Below are 17,536 nucleotides of genomic sequence, written 5' to 3'. Positions count from 1 at the left end.
AATCAAAGTTCTTTCTATCTTGAATGAATCCACACTTTTTGTCACATATGCTAGTTCCACTGTTTATAAGTCATCTATTAGCTTTGGGTAATTCTCTCATGGTGAAATTGTACATTCTTTTTTAAAGACTTTATTTATTTATTTGACAGAGATCACAAGTAGGCAGAGACTCAGGCAGAGAGAGGGGGGAGAAGCAGGCTCCCCACTGAGTAAAAATTGTATGTTTTTATATTGTCAAGTTTATCTGTATTTCCTTTATGGCTTCTATATTTTGCATGTTAAAAAGTCCTTCTCTACTCAAATTAGTTTTCATATAAAATCTCTCCATGTTTTATAATAATTGTTTGAAAATTGAAACCATCGATCCATCTATAATTTTTTTTTTGTGAGCATGAAATATACAATCCAATTTGTTCTCACAATATTATCTGATAAGTTGAGTTCTCTGTTTTGTTCTGTTTTGTTTTATTTTTTATGGAAAGATCTTGGTTATTGTCACATATTTATTTTTCATATAGAATTTTGAATAAATTTATCTGTGCTACTCTCCCTTTTACTGTGAACCTTATGTTTATTCTAAACACATGGAATCACTCAAATTATTTTTTTAATAATTGCGATTTTTATAAGATTGAGTCTTACTAGCCAGGATAGTAAATCATTTTTAGAGTCAAGACTAATTTAAACTCTTCAATAGTTTTCATATTTTATTGTTTTGAAATGAATTTTTTAATATAATTTGTGGTTGCTTTTATTTGTATGTAAGTATGTTATCAGATAATATACTTTGTAACTAGATGGATGGTGAATTATCTTATAGCTCAATCCTAATAGCCTGCAGTAAAGAGCAGGGGATAAATATAAACAGCAGACTTTAACCATTGCTAAAATTCTGCAGGGGTAAGAGATAGTGTCACTGTTTTTAGTCAAAATTGTTCTTCAAGCAGCAATGCAAATCAGTAGAACAAGTATTGTGATATGAATCTACAGATGCAGATTTATTTTTATTTGTTGCACTTAAACCCATGATAAGGGACATGTATATACTGCACTGGCTACCCACTCAATCTTTTTTTATAATTCAACTTCTTCCCTTTATTATCTAATCCTTTGCAAGTGTCACAAAACCTTCTCAAATTCCTCCCCAAATTTCCCTTCTATACAGTACTAGCTAGATCACATCTTGCTCTGTTTCAAGTCAGTATCTAGTTAATTTTCAGGCTTATTTTCTTATTCTAAAATGATTAACATAAGGTGAGAGCACTATTGCTCCTTCAATGGAAAGGAAAGACTGCACACTTTAATTTAAATATAAAACTTATTTCTTAAAGATAATTCTTTAAGATGGATTTTCTCATTTCTGTGAAAGAATATGAATGTTCTCTAATTCCTAATTAAGTCTATCTTTATGTATATTTGTCATGTATACTCCTTCTTAATTTACTAACATTTCCCCATTTAGGTATTTTAATTAACATTGCTAGCAAATACTCCAAGACAATTTAAATTTATTTTGATCATTATTTACTAATCAACACTTTAAATTAACAGATTTGTAATTTCTTGGAATATTATTATATCACCTTCACTGATTTTTAACATGCTCATTTTTTCTTTAATGTGATTTTTAAAATATACATATTCAAGCTCCTTGCAAACTATTACACCCTTTTTATCTGTTAGCATTTATCTGATTTTTATTTTCTCAAGTTTCCTTCTTTGATCCCAGCAATGTCACCAAGTTATATCTAACCTTTTGTTGAACATCAACCATTTCCCCCGTAACTCTGTATCTTCTTTCTACTCCTTGATGTATGTTTTCATTTATTTAAATAAGGTGTTATCATTACATATTTGACCACCTGTTCTTACATCTATATCATATTTTCTTTTTGATGTACTCATTTAAAGACTTCATGCATATCTTCTTGCCTTCTTTCTTGCCACCATTTAAGATATTCTTCACACTAAATTATGGATGATCTTTTCAAAATATAAATATACAACTCATTGATTTGGTACAGTGGCAGCTTGAATGAACTAAAACATGTACTGGAAGCTAGGAAAGAAAAAGCAATAAGCAGATTCTAACACATTCTTCTCAAGTGCACATGGAACATTCTCCAGGATAAATCATGTGTTAGAATACAGAGCAAGTCTTCTTAATAAATTAAAGAAGATTAAAATTATACCAGTATATTTTCTGGCCACAATGATATATAACTAAACATCAGTTACAAGAAAAAAACTGGAAAATTCACAAATATGGAGAGATCAAATAACATGCTAGTAAACAACCAATGGGTCAAATAAAAAAAAAAATTAAAAATATCTTTAGACAAATGAAATGGAAATACAATATAAAAAATCTTGTGGAATGCAGCAAAAGTCATTCTAAAAGGGAATTTCATCAGTCATAAAGACCTATGTTAAAAAAAAAAGTTCTCAAATAAACCACCTAAATTCACACCTCAAGAGATTAGAAAAAGAAGAACAAACAAAGCCCCAAATTAATAGAAGGGAGAAAATATCAAAGCTCAGAGTGGAAATGAATGAAATAGATACCAAAAAGATGATAGAACAGATCAATAAAACTAAAAGTTATGTTGTTGCTGTTGTTGTTGTCCTGAAAAGAAAAATAGAAAAAAAAAAAAAAAACTTTAGTTTGACTCACTAAGAAAAAAAGAGACTACTCAACTAAAATTAGAAATGAAGGAACAGATGTAACAACTGATAATATTGAAATACAAAGGATCCTGAGAGTACTGTGAACAATTATATGCCAACATATTTGACAAGTTAACAGGAATAGATAAATTTCTAGAAACATACAATCTACCAAGACTGATTTATGAAAAAAGAAAAAAAATCTGAACAGACTGATTACTAATGAGTAGATTTAATCAGCAATCAAAAACTTCCAACAAACAAAAGTCCAGGACCGGATGGATTCACCAGTGAGTTCTACCAAATATTCAAAGAAGAATTAATCCCAAATTCCTTGTCAAATTGTTCCAAAAAATAGAAGAGGATAGAACACTTCCAGAGTCATTTACCATAGTAATTTTATGAGGCCATTGTCTCCATGATACTAAAACTAGACAAAGATGCTCCAAGAAAAAGAAAGCACAAGCCAATATCCCTGATGAACACAGATCTAATATATACATATATATATATATACACATATATATGTATATATTAGATCTGTGTTCATATATATATATATATGTGTGTGTGTGTGTGTGTGTATACAAAATATTAAACCAAATTTAATAGTACATTAAGAGGATCATACTCCATGGTTCAACACCTGCAAGTCAAAAAAAAAAAAAAAGGATATACTACATTAACAAAATGAAGGATAGAAATCACATAACCATCTAAATAAATGCAGAAAAAGCATTTGACAAAATTCAACATCCTTTTACTATTAGAACTCTTAACAAATTGTAGATAGAGAGAACATAACTCAACATAACAAAAGTCTTACATGACAAGGCCGCAGATAACATTATATTCAATGGTGAATAGCTGAAACCTTTTCCTTTAAGACCAATAAAAAGACAAGCATGCCGAATCTCACCATTAAGCATAGTATTGCAATTCCTAGCAAAAGTGTTCAGCTAAGGAAATGAAATAAAACATATTCAAATTAAAATGGAAATGGTAAAACTAATACTATTTGCAGAAGACATATTTTATATAAAAAACTCTAGACTCCATCCAAAATTGTTAGAACTAATAAATTAATTCAATAAAGTTGCAAGATCAATATACAGAAATCTGTTTTATTTCAAATACAATAAAAATTATGAAAAAATAAGAAAACAATATCATTTATGACTGCATCAAAAATATAAGGAATAAACTTCACCAGGAAAGTAAAAAAGACCTATACACTAAAAACTACAGGACATTGATTTAAAAAATGAAAGAGACACAAATAAATGGAGAGATATTCAATATTCATGGATTGGAAGAGTTGATATTGTTAAACAAAAGTCCATACATATTCGATGCAATCTAAAATTTCAATGGTAATTTTCACAGAAATGGCGTGAATAATCTTAAACTTTGCATGGAGCAACAAGGTTACCAAATAGCTAAAGCACTCTTGAAACAGAGAAAAACTGTGAGGCATAACACTTCCTGATTTCAAACTATATTATAAAGGTGTAATGTTCAAAACAATATGATATTGTCATAAAAACAGAAACAGAAAGCAGTGGAACAATAGAGATCCCAGAAATAAAAACAAACAAATGAAACCAATAAATTTACAGCAAAGGAGCTGAGAATATACAAGGGAGAAAGGATAATCTCTTCAATAAATGGTGGTGGAAAATCTGAAAAACCAAAGCAAAAGATGAAACTGGACCACTATTTTACACCATATGCAAAAATTAACTCAGAATAGATAAATACTTGAACTTAAGCTCTTAGAAGAAAACATAGGTGATAAACTCCTTGATGTGGTCTTGGCAATTACTTTTTTTTTTTTTTTGACACTAAAAACCAAAGGAAAAAAAGCAAATATAAACAAGTGAGTCTACATCAAACAGCAAACTTTCAATAAAAATACAAAGACAATCTACAGAATGGAAGACAATGTTTGCAAATCATATATCTGATCAATGGTTGGTATCCAAAATATACAAAGAACTTATACAATGGAATAGAAAAATATAACCAATCTGATTAAAAGAAGAACAGATTATTTGAATAGACATTTTTCAAAGAAAACCTACAAATGGCTAACAGGTATGCAAAAAGGTTGTCAACATCACTGATCATTAGAGAAACGCAAATCAAAACCACAATGATATTTCATTCCACACCTATTAGAATGACTATTATCAAAAAGACAAGAACTAATAATTGTTGGCAAAGATATGGAGAAAGGAAACCTTTATGCACTATTGGTAGGAAGGTAAATTGGTGTGGCCATCTTGAAAAATGGTATGTAATTTCCCCCCAAAACTGAAAACAGAACTACCATAGTACCCAGCAATTCTATTTTTTGGTGTTTTTTGAAGGAACTGAAATCATTATCTCAAAAAGATATATGCATCCCCCATGTTCATTACAGCATTCTGTATAATAACCAAGACATGAAAGCAAACTAAATGTACATGAGAGGATGAATGAATAAAGGAAATATGATATACAGATCGCATTTATAATATGTACCATATAATATTAATATGATATATAGTATTAATATATTATTATATACTACATAATATTAATATATGTATTAATATATATTATATGCTATCTGTATGATATATACTTAATATATTACACGTATATTATTAAGCCCAAAAAGAGGGAAATCTTGCCATTTATGACAGTACTAATAGACTTTGAGAACATTATGGTAATTGAGCCAAAGACAAATACCATTGAATTTGGGTGATATGTGGAATATGTAAAACAAAACAAAATGACACTGAACTCATAGATACAGAGAACACATTGGTGGTTTCCAGAGGTGGGACTGGGGCAAAATGGGTGGAGATTGTCAAAAGGTACAAACTTCCAATTATAGATAATTTCTAGGAATGTCCTACATAGCATGGTGACTATGGTTAATAACACTGTATACCTGAAAGTTGCTAAGAGAGTGGATCTTAAAAGTTCTCATTGAAAGAATAAAATCTTTATGTACAGTGATAAATGTTAACTAGATTTATTGTGGAGATCATCTCAGTTTATACAAATATTTAATATTTTCTATGCCTGAAATTAATGTCATGTTATATGCCTGTTATATCTTAATTTTAAAAAATGGGGAGAAAAAAATTACAGAACTTTGAATTCTGAATCAAAATGTTCTAGGTTTATCTAGTGGTCATAGAAATCATTGGGAGTTTTTCATTAGGGAACATGGTCGCAGGAAAGCTGTAGAATGAATAGTCTGGTGGCACTGTGAAGAAGCAAACTCCCAGAGGCACAAAGAAAGAAAGAAATGTCAGATTATGCAAAGATGGATAAAAAGAAATAGTATTTTTGAAGAACTAAATCATTATGAAAGCATGGCTTTGAGGCTTTTTGCTTAACAATTGAGGAGAAAAGTTCCCACGAAACAATAAAATTCTAACCCAACATTAACACATGTCCTATTGCTTATTTATTCATTAAATTTCAATAATAAGAAAGTCCCATTTTCTATGGAAAAAAATTAAAAATGATGCAAATTTTGCTCCTTTTTTGACTAACACATTATTTAGGAAATTGTAATTGAAAAAAAAATTCACTTATATTACTATGCATTTTTTTTGCAACCCCACACAGTGGAATGAAAAGCAGATTGATATAGAAGAAGAAAATGTGTTTAAGTTAGAGAAGATTTTCCTTTTCATTTCTTTGAGTCCTATATACTCTGAACAATTTGAATTTTATTTTTCTGAAGTATTTTTTCCTTCTCTTCTTAAGTGAACTATATTTTTTAAATGTCTTCCTGTACTGGGTAACATTTAAATGAGGATTTAACAGGAGTCCCTGGGTGGCTCACTCTGTTAGGCAACTGGCTGTTGATTTTGGCTTGTCATGATCTCATGGTCATGGGATACGGCCTGCATCAGGCACCTGCCGCTTCCGGTTGGTGAACGGGGGAAGAATTAGGCACAAACAAGTCAGCTGCAAGAGACTGGGAGCAGGGGACAGCAGTCAAAAAGACTGCTGCCATGAGCAACTCCACAGTCTTACTTTTATTAGATAGAAACAATAGCCAACGGAAGAACCAATGAAGGTCAAACATTTGTCACATGTCTTGTGGACAAGCAAGGAGGAGGATAACGTTTATAGTTAAACAAGCACATTCAAAGGACTCATCTAACTAACAACGGGCACTTCTGGAAGAGAAAGGAGCAATAACAGAAAAGGGAAGCAGGTGGTGTTTCGTTCCACCCTCAGCTGACCGGGCGTTCCCGGGTGCTCGGCTTCCCTGAGGCAGGCGGCATTCCCCCTGGGCAGGCCGGGAGTTCCCCGCTGCCTGGCTTCTGTGAAGGGGCGGTGTTCTGCCCTGAGCAAGCCAGGCAGCCCCAGCTGCCCAGCTTCACAGTCGTATATTGTCCTTCTCCCCAAAGACCTGTTGCCAGTATATGTTTTTCTTAAGCCATATCTAAATGTGCTTGGTAACTAGCAAAATTCTCCAGGGGCTATAGTTTAAGTAACAAATTGTTCCAAGGGGCAGTAGCAGGCTCCATACTCAGCAGGAAGTCTGCTTGATATTTTCTTTCTCTCTCCCTCTCTCTCTGCCTCTTTCCCTCCTGCCTCCCACATGCTCACTTGCTCTCTCTTTCACTCTCTCAAATAAATAAATAAATAAATAAATAAATAAATAAATGTTTAAAAATAAAGAAAGAAAAAAATGAAGACTTAGCAGTAATTTTGGAATTGAGAAACCTGTGTTTGAGTCCTGGCTCTGCCTGCTCCTAACTCTATGACCTAGTACAGTTCATTTAGAACCTTTCTGAAATACAACTTTTAAAATAAATGTAAATTATTTACACATAAACACAATACAGATTGACTATATGGGTCAATTAAATTATCAACTTACCATAATTTAGTTCAATGTAATTAAATGCAATAAACAAACATTAATGACAGCCTAAGAGCTAAAAGAAATATAAATTCAAATAAAAAATAGAACTCATTATCACCATGTCCACTCAGAATCACACCCTCCGATCCATTCAAAACAAAGACAGATCTTGCCAACTGGGTTTCAAGATCAGCTTGACATTTTATTATGATGTTGGATCTCATAAAATTACCTTTAAGTTATGTTACACTTAAAAACATACTGAGTACTCACAAAAGAATGAACTATGAATGTACATGTCAGTAAACTCATTTACTCTGAGTAACATAACTGTAAAGAAAGGCAGTATCTTGTGTCAACCTTATCAGAAATTTTTATTTCTTTAGAAAAACTACTCAGAAAACTAAATAGTATAATAATACTAGGTAAAATATAATTAGACTATTACTAAGATATCTCATGTTTTTAGAGACATTTTAATTTAGTTTTTTCAGGAAAATTAGAATATAAAAAAGAATTAGTCATCTGATAATTCTTGCAGAGTTCTGATTATATACAGTCTACTCCAACAGTCTGCAATATTTACTAATTTGACATTTTTCTGAGCCTGGTATTTTCATCTGTAGTACTGAAAAAATAAACATGTTCTGACTATACTTTAATAGCAAAACATAGCCGCATAGTGGTTAACCATATTTACTTTGGTCAAACTGACATTAATTTGAATGTTAGACCTCAAATTTCTTAACTGGGTGATTTTAGATTTCCCATGGTGGCAAGCTGTGCAACTGTGAGGTCTAACCCAGACAGCAGTCCCAGCAAAGGCAGCCACCAGAAGCGGGCTCCCTGGACCAATATCACTCACGGTTTTAGTGGCATGGGGGTGCAGAGACTAGTGGGCACTTTGGGCAACCCTTGTGACGGTGGCTGGGGATGTGCACTGCCTGTGCGAGGTTGCATGGTCCCCAGAGTTTGCAGAAGGGGAGTCTGTATGGTCTGTACCACCCAGAGGAGAGCAGACTGAGGTTTCTTTCTGAGATGGGGTCTGGGTACAGTTTGCTTTCCACTAAACCTCTAATTTTTAGATTTCTTAACCTCTCTGAGCTTCTGTTTCCTCTTTATAAACAGAAAAATTAGAAAGCTGTATCTTAGCTTCTTGTCAGGTTTCAATGGTGTAGTTTTACATCTTTTAGCATGTGCTTGTCACAAAGGGTGGGCTTGACATGGTAACTGACTATATGTTATCTTGTAAAGCCAGAACAATAACAAACATACTTACAAGGAGGATATGTGACCTGAGAGAAGATGCATAGTTCTTCACAGTGAATAATAAATACCTGGAACTTTCTTTAAAGGGCTTTCACTCATAAAACCATAGGTCTCTACGTTGAACATGACTTGTAACTTAACTGAGGACAACTAATCAAAAGGGCTATGGGTTGCAGGATATTTATCTTGTAATTATACCTATTTTGTATGTATTAAGTATGTAAATCTAGCCTTTCATTATTTAAGAAGGAATTATAAAATAAGTCAATTTAATTCACTAGGCATCAGAAATCCTGCTGTTCACCATGACCACTCAAAGGTGAACAAGATAACACCCTGCCTTAAATGAAGAACTCTCATCAGACGTGATACTGTTGGAGTGCCTGGGTGGCTCAGTGAGTTAAAGCCTCTGCCTTTGGCTCAGGTCATGATACCAGAGTCCTGGGATCGAGCCCCCCATCGGGCTCTGCTCAGCAGGGAGCCTGCTTCCTCCTCTCTCTCTGCCTACTTCTCTGCCTACTTGTGATCTCTGTCTCTGTCAAATAAATAAATAAAATCTTAAAAAAAAAAGAAGTGATACTGTTACACTATAATATTGCAATAACAAAAGCAAGCACAAGATTTGTTATAAATAAAAGAAACACTGGAAAGATCATACAAAAGGAAATAACTCAAACTTTGGATTCAATGAGTTTAAATTTGCCAAAGGAATACCCAAGGAAGAAAAACTAGGAGGCAGCATTATTTAAGAAGTAAAGGAGAGCTGAAATCTCATGCTGCGTAGATTCATGTTGGACCCTCAGTCTGCTGGGTGGCATGAATTGTGAAAAGGTCAAGTCCTGAGAAGACTCTGATACCAAATTAAGGAGTTCTATAATCATAATAAAGGCAAGGAAGGGCATCTGAAAAATAATCTCACTGTGGGAGATTATTTCACTGAGGGTGAAAGTTGCAAAAAATAACAAGCAAATTAACTTAATTTAAAAAAAGCCACAAAGAGGAGTTATGCTAAACTAGAAAAATATTTGTGGGGCAGTGCCTGGGTGGCTCAGCTGGTTGAGTATCTGACTCTTGATTTCACCTCAGGTCATGACCTCAGGATCCTGAGATTGAGCCCCATGTTGGTCTCCCTGCTGGGCATAGAGCCAGCTTGAGATTCTCTCTCTCCCTCTGCTCCTCTTTTTCATTCTCTCTTTCTCAAAAAAAACAAAAACAAAAACAAAACAAAACAAAACAAAAAAACAACAAACGTACAAACAAAATCATTTGGAATAGGAGAGAATGATGATCATGGTAACCATAATGTAACCATAACCATAACGTATAGACCACACAAACACAAGTTCTGAAAATCATACAGTGCATCACTTTATTAAGCATTTCCCTCATTGTGACCACAGGGAAATTTTTCTTCCTGTAGGTACATAATATAGTGTTTATTTAGTGGAAAGAAAGAGAAAATAAGAATTAGTCTCATATCCCTACTAATACTCTTGGGGAAATAACTACGGTATTCAAATAGGAATGATAATCCTGTTGTACTACTTGTACAAAAGAACATACCCAATCCTAATCTAAACAAGATAAAAGATATGAAATTAATTCTAACCACTTAAAATGGCAGTGAATAAATGCAAGGAATTATTACTGTCATACACACACACACACACACACGAATCACCTAAAAGTTTTGCCTTTGTCTTCTTGGAGCAAAATATCAGGATGTTTGAAGGCACTTTAAGGTGTATTGGCACATACAGACCAAGAGAACTAAAAAAGAACAGGAAGGTACAAAGGTGTACTATGAAAAAAAAAATAGGTATATTTCCAAAATGAGAGTGAAAAAGCAAAAAATAATATTCTCCAGCACACTATTTCTAATGTTAAAGTAATAATTTGTATTTGTTTAATCATCTTCAAGCATCTTTACGTATGTGTATGCATTGACAGATATGAGACATTCTGGAATTAAACAACTGCTAGACCCAGAGGACACTACAATTGTGAGTGATCCTCAATGAACCTGATGGCTCCCCTAAGCCCAAGGAAACTGTTGTCTCACCTGCAAAATAAATAAAATGAAATTTCTTCCCATGTGGATTTAGGAGAACTAAATCAGATAGTACACGTACAATGTATAAACTAGGATTGAGTGTGTACCTGATAAGCAGTAAATATAGGTGATATTATTACCATAGTTTCATGTTATTGAATTATCAAATATCAAGTATTATTAACACATTTGAGATGAGTGAATTGAAGCTCAGTAAGGCCAAATCATTTACTCAACATTGCATGGCAGTGCTAAGATCAAAAACCATTGCTTTGATTCTACATTTAGAGCTGCCCCTACTCTATCAGATATACCTTGGTGGTGGGAGAGATGGGGTCATACGCTTCCAACGGAGTGCTGCCTTCATACAGTAAATGTGCTACTACAGGGAACATGCAGATTTTCATGAAAAATGCCAAATTTTACTATGTCAAAAGTCTTGGGGCTTCTTATTTCATTTCACCTGCCTCTAAAACTCAAATGAATGTTTCAAAATAAATTTTCCTTAGTCTTACAGAGATATCACATTAATCTAAGAAACAAAGCACAAACATAAGTGTAAGGTAAAAAAAAAGAAGTCATGTCCTGTCTTATAGAAATAGGTTTTGGATTACATGTGACAAAAATTAAACTCTAAGATTAATGACGTAAAAATGAAATCAACCCTGTTTATAAATAGAGCTGAAAATCTTCTTTAATTCCTTGAGCAGAAATAAATATGTGGGGCAATTCTCCTTTTGCTTTCCCCATATAATCTGGGCGTTGTTTTGGTATCTGAGCTGGAAATGATATAGACAGTAAGATAACAAGAAACCCCATTCATCACTCTGATGGCTGTTTCACTTTATCTGTGCGTAAATTGCCAGTGATAGAGTAGCCTGTCTCTCTCTCTTCTCCGCCTTATAACCAATGCTTCAACTGAACTAAAGTTCTTGTTTTTTTAGTTTCAAGTTTCAGGGAGCTGCATTGTTATTCATGTATTCTAGAAGAGGTAAGGTTTCCAAATCAGTGATAGGATTCTGTTGTAGCCAAAAGTAAGTAAGCATAGCACCACAGTGGACTAGATATTTAAACATTTCATTGTTAGAATCAAGCAAGTATTTATTAGCATACAAACTATGTTGATGCATAAATGCATGTGAATACATACATATGCATATTTGAACAACATCTAATATTTGATACTCTAGGGCAGTGTTATCCAATAGAACTTTCTGCTGTAATAAAAATGTTCAATATTTGCATGGTTCAATATGGTAGTCACTAACCATATGTGACTATAGAGCATTGAAATGTGTCTAGTGTAACTAAGGAACTGCAGTTTTATTTTCATCTAACTTAATTAATTTTAATTTAAATAGTCACATATGGTTATTGACAACCATATTGTTCAATGCCTTTCTAGAAAAATCACTTATTCACTTGAGCTCAAATTAAACTCTCTTCTTAAATGAACATGTGCTACAATATTCTTTCGATTGATTGATTGATTGATTGATTGATTATTTTACTGTGTTATGTTAGTTACCATAAAGTACGTCATTAGTTTTTGATGTAGTGTTTCATGATTCAGTGTTTGTGTGTAACACCCAGTGCTCTATGCAATCGTACCCTCTTTAATACCTGTCCTATGTTATTCTTATAAATATCTTATAATCTTATATCTTACATGCTTATGAATAATTGATGTTTTAAGGCAAAAGCCAAAATACACATTATTATTTTACCAGTGGATATACTCAGGTTTAGAAAGGATCATATCAAATTCAGGTTTACATCTGAGGTGCTAATTGTTGTTCTGTTTCATTGCTGATCCTCAACTTTTCAATGAAAGAGTAGTCAAATTAAAGAAAAAAAAAAAAAGCAGAAAACAGAAACACAAAAAACCTAACAGAAAGTAGTTGACTCCTTATGCAGAATTCACAAAAGTTTTGGGAAATTTAACTCTTTCTTAATAAGAATCTGAATAGTGATTTTTGAAAAAAAGGTCTATGTTTTCATCCCATTAAGTGACATGCAGAAACTGCAATGCAATTAGACAATGTCTAATCCTATGCCTATCAGCATTCTGAGGTTTCACTGGTTTTTCCTTTGACTTAAAACCTTTGGACGGTTAACTAAATTGCCAAATTCTCACTGGCGATGTCATTTCAATTATATAAGTTGCCAGCATATCTAATCAGTGTGAACATGATCAGTAATACCTCAAGGTTTGTCATTTATACATGATTCTTAAGACCTAAATATCTATTTCCAAGTATCAGGAAGCATTATAATAGAACTCCAAATAAAATTTTCCATTTCTCTTTTACTCATTGACATTATATCCATTATTTTTTTTTTCCCCTGAGGCCTTGAAACCTGGTGGAATTTGGCATGAAGTTTCAAACTTGCTTGGGAATGGTAACTCTTGTTTTTTTCCAATTTCCACCTATGGAAATGGGGGTGTCTATCCAATGCCTGTTCTGCTACTTTTTTTTGGAAACAGAGAACTTGCTTTGTAGTTTCACAGGGCTACACAGGTGGAAAGGAATTTTGATTAGGGATAGACCATTCATATAGCCCCCTCCATACTTAGATGATGAGAATTGGGACTTTTAGAATTGGTTATATTTAAATAAAATTTTTGATTTAGAGTTGATGATAGTGAGAGGAACACTTGTAGGGATATTGGGATAAGATGAATATGTTTTGTACATATATATGTGAATTTGGGGGGGTGGACATAGGGCTAACTGCAGTGGATTGAATCACTACTCATCCCTCAGAATCCATGTCTATTCAAAAATGTAGAACGTGTGAACTTGCTTGAAAATAGGGTCTTTGCAGATGTAATTAAAGATGAAGTTGGGATAATGTTAGATTTGGTGGTACAGTCTAAATCCAATGAGAATTTCTTTAAAAGTGAGAGGGACACAGAAACACAGAGAATAAGGCAGTTTGAGGATGGAGGCAGAAATTTGAATAACGCCTCTATAAATCAAGTTATAATAACGATTGCAAGCAACCACAAGAACCTAGGAGAAAGAAATTGGATGGTTTTTCCCACCAGTTTTCAGAAGGAACCAACCCTGTTGATAGCTTGATTTCAAACTTTTTGGCTTTCAGAACTGTGAAAGAATAAATTTCTGTTGTTTTAAGCCACCATATTGGTGATAATTTATTGGCAGCTGCAGGAAATATATATACCTTATAAAATAGGAACCATTTTTGAGGCCTGATTCAAATATTACAAAAATGTGTATTATATAATTGACATTGCTCTATATAGTATATAATAAGTGAAAAATATTTAAAATTTAAATGCCATCCAAGGCAGAACAATAATTTGATTATATTACACTTGTATTTCTTATAGAACTGAACTGTTTGTTACCTAACATCAGTGACATTAAAGAAAAAAATGTTAACGTTATGTTCAATAGGTAGTTATGTAATTCTGTGTAGGCATTGAGTCTTTCAAGTAAATATTCCCATATGAAAATTCCTCATATACCATACAAATGGCCATCTACATTTTATATATAGTGAAAATAAATCTGTCAACTTAGCTAAAAGTTTCATGTGAATAAAAAAATTAGGTCAAAAATATCCATGATTAAACACATTAAATTTAATATATGTATTATATATATATATATACACATACACACACACACACACGTATATGTATATGTATATATATATTCACACACACAAATCAGAAAGAAATAAAATATAAAGAGATTAATGGAGTTTCCACAAAATGTCCTTTCTGTGATCTTCAGGTGAAACTCTGAAGTTATTGATAACAGAAGCTATGGAGGGTGCTGAGAAAGCAGTGTACCTAGATACAAATGAAAACATTGGAAATACGACTACCAAATTTATAATAATAAAGAGATAATAATAATTACTCTCTAAAATTTATTTATTCATATAACCCATTCATTAATTTCAATTTAATAAAATTAACACTTCATTGCCACCTTGGAATCAAATATTAACTGAAAGTCTTTCAGGTTTGCATAAAACATCTATTCACATATATATTCACATATAGGTGATATGTGAGATTCAAGAGAACTTGAGTTTAACTCTCAAAAATTGATGTAAATGTTTCCCTTAAAAAGTGTTTTGGGGGCACCTGGGTGGTTCAGTGGGTTGAACCTCTGCCTTCGGCTCAGGTCATGATCTCAGAGTCCTGGGATCGAGCCCCCACATCGGGTTCTCTGTTCAGCGGGGAGACTGCTTCCCCCTCCTCTCTGTCTGCCTCTCTGCCTACTTGTGGTTTCTCCCTCTCTGTCAAATAAATAAATAAAACCTTTAGGGGCGCCTGGGTGGCTCAGTGGGTTAAAGCCGCTGCCTTCGGCTCAGGTCATGATCCCAGCGTCCTGGGATCGAGCCCCGCATCGGGCTCTCTGCTCAGCGGGGAGCCTGCTTCTTCCCTCTCTCTGCCTGCCTCTCTGCCTACTTGTGATCTGTCTGTCAAATAAATAAATAAAATCTTAAAAAAAAAAAAAAACCTTTAAAAAAGAAAAAGTGTTTTGTAAAATAGTAGACCTAACATTTGATACAGATCTTTCTTTAAATATTATGCATTATCCAGCCATTCTTTTTTTTTTTTTTTTTAAGTTTTATTTATTTATTTGAGAGAGAGAGAAGAGGGATAGCAGGAGGGAGAGGCAGGCGGGGAAGGTGACAGAGTCTTGAGCAGATTTGGCACTGAGCATGGAACCAAACCCAGGGCTCAATCAATCTCATGACCCTGATATCAAAACTTGAGCCAAACCATGAGTCAGACACTCAACAGACTCCTCTCCCAGGTGCCTCATATCCAACTTTTTTTAACAGAGAATATTCAATATAAAGAAGGCATAGTGCATAATATTATTTAATTTTCATTTAATGGCTATTTAAAGTTTACTTGATTTTTATTATAAAGTACAGTACTTGTACTGTCAGATATTCTAAATGGAATATAGTAGTAAATTAATATGTATCCTAGGACTAGTTGGAATTTGCTTTAAAAAAGGAACAAATCTTTTGATGTTTGTTAGTTTTCGCTTACCTAACGGTAAGGTTAAGGACACAGAATCTGGTATTATATATAAATATAAATGTACTATAATATATAATATAAATATGAATTGTAATATTGAATGTGTATACACATATAGTATGTGTAGTATATGGTATATACTATGTATAGTCTATAATATATATAATATAATATAAATATAACTATATAGCATGTCTAGTATATACATATAGTATATAAATTTATATGGGTAGTATATAAATTTACATATCATATATAGGTTTATATTTATATGCATATGTTTATTATTATAATTATAATGATACAAATATATAAAAATAAATACATAGTGTATAAATATAATACAAACAATATGAATATGAATAAGACATAAGTATTATATAAATATAATACAAATATATAATGTAAATATATATACATAAATAAATATGTATATATCTGTAAATATAGTATCTTGGGCTGCATTTCTCTGTTCATATTGAGGCTGACTCTAAATTTTTCCTCAAAAACACTGGTGGGAATTTCTTGCTCAACATTTGTAAAAGTAAAATCAATTTTCCTACCAGCAAAGCAAAGCAACAAACAGCACCAATTAATAATAATAATAATAATAATATATTTTAAAATGAAATAGATGTTTCTGTACCAGAAACCATAAAAGTGATGTTAATTTTTAAACTCTTAGTATACCTTTTAGAAATATTAAAAAGGCCCAACTTTTCAGGGCCAGTTTTGTAAGACTAAAAAGAAATAAAAACAGGTAGATAATTGTACAGAAGGACAGTAAATGTATTTTTTTTTTTTTAATTTAGAGGATATCTGTGGATAGCCCACTCAATGACCAATAACATGTTAAGTCTTTTTGTAGCTTACATGTGTTGGATTTAAAGAAATAAAACAGTATTGCCTAGAGGCATTGCTTCAGGAGGGCTGTTTGATGGAGTTTCTCAGAAACTTTCAGGTTATCTGTGTTTTGCTCAATGGGGAAGTTATTTTCAATTTAAGCTGCAAGAAGGCAGAGACTCTTCCTTTCATAGCATTCCTTTAGAAATCCCTGTGATTGCCACAGCAGGCAAGGAATCTGACTTGTGGGAAAAAGAGGTATAAAGTTTCCACATTAGATGGAGAGAGAGAGCCTTAGAGCTACAGAAAACATTTGATAATGTTGCAAAGGAAAAAGCCAAGCCTTTGTAGAAATCATATGATAGTTTTAAGTTTCACATCAACACATTGAGTAAGTAAAGAAATTTAGTGGAACACAAGAGGGATCAGTGGTTAAAATTACATATATAGAAACTACGTGTGCCTTAAATATTTTACTTTTACCAAAACACAGACATGCTAATTAAAGTATTAATCTTTGAACATAAGGCCAAGTCTTTCTCTTTAATACAAATCCTTGATTGATGTTGCATATTTTTTTTAAGATTTTGTTATTTATTTGAGATAGAGAGAGAGAGCACACAAGCGGGTGAGTGGCAGAAAGAGAGGGAGAAGCAGGTTCACCACTGAAAGGAGCATGAGGATGGGCTCAATCCTGGGACCCTGATGTCGTGACCTGAGCTGAAGGTAGAAACTTAACCAACTGAGCTATCCAGGCTCCCCGCATATTTCTTTT

The sequence above is a fragment of the Martes martes genome, assembly GCF_963455335.1.
Source record: "Martes martes genome assembly, chromosome: 3".
NCBI classification, from domain to species: domain Eukaryota; kingdom Metazoa; phylum Chordata; class Mammalia; order Carnivora; family Mustelidae; genus Martes; species Martes martes.
The sequence above is the reverse complement of the archived record's forward strand: the minus strand, read 5'-3'. Positions refer to the sequence as shown.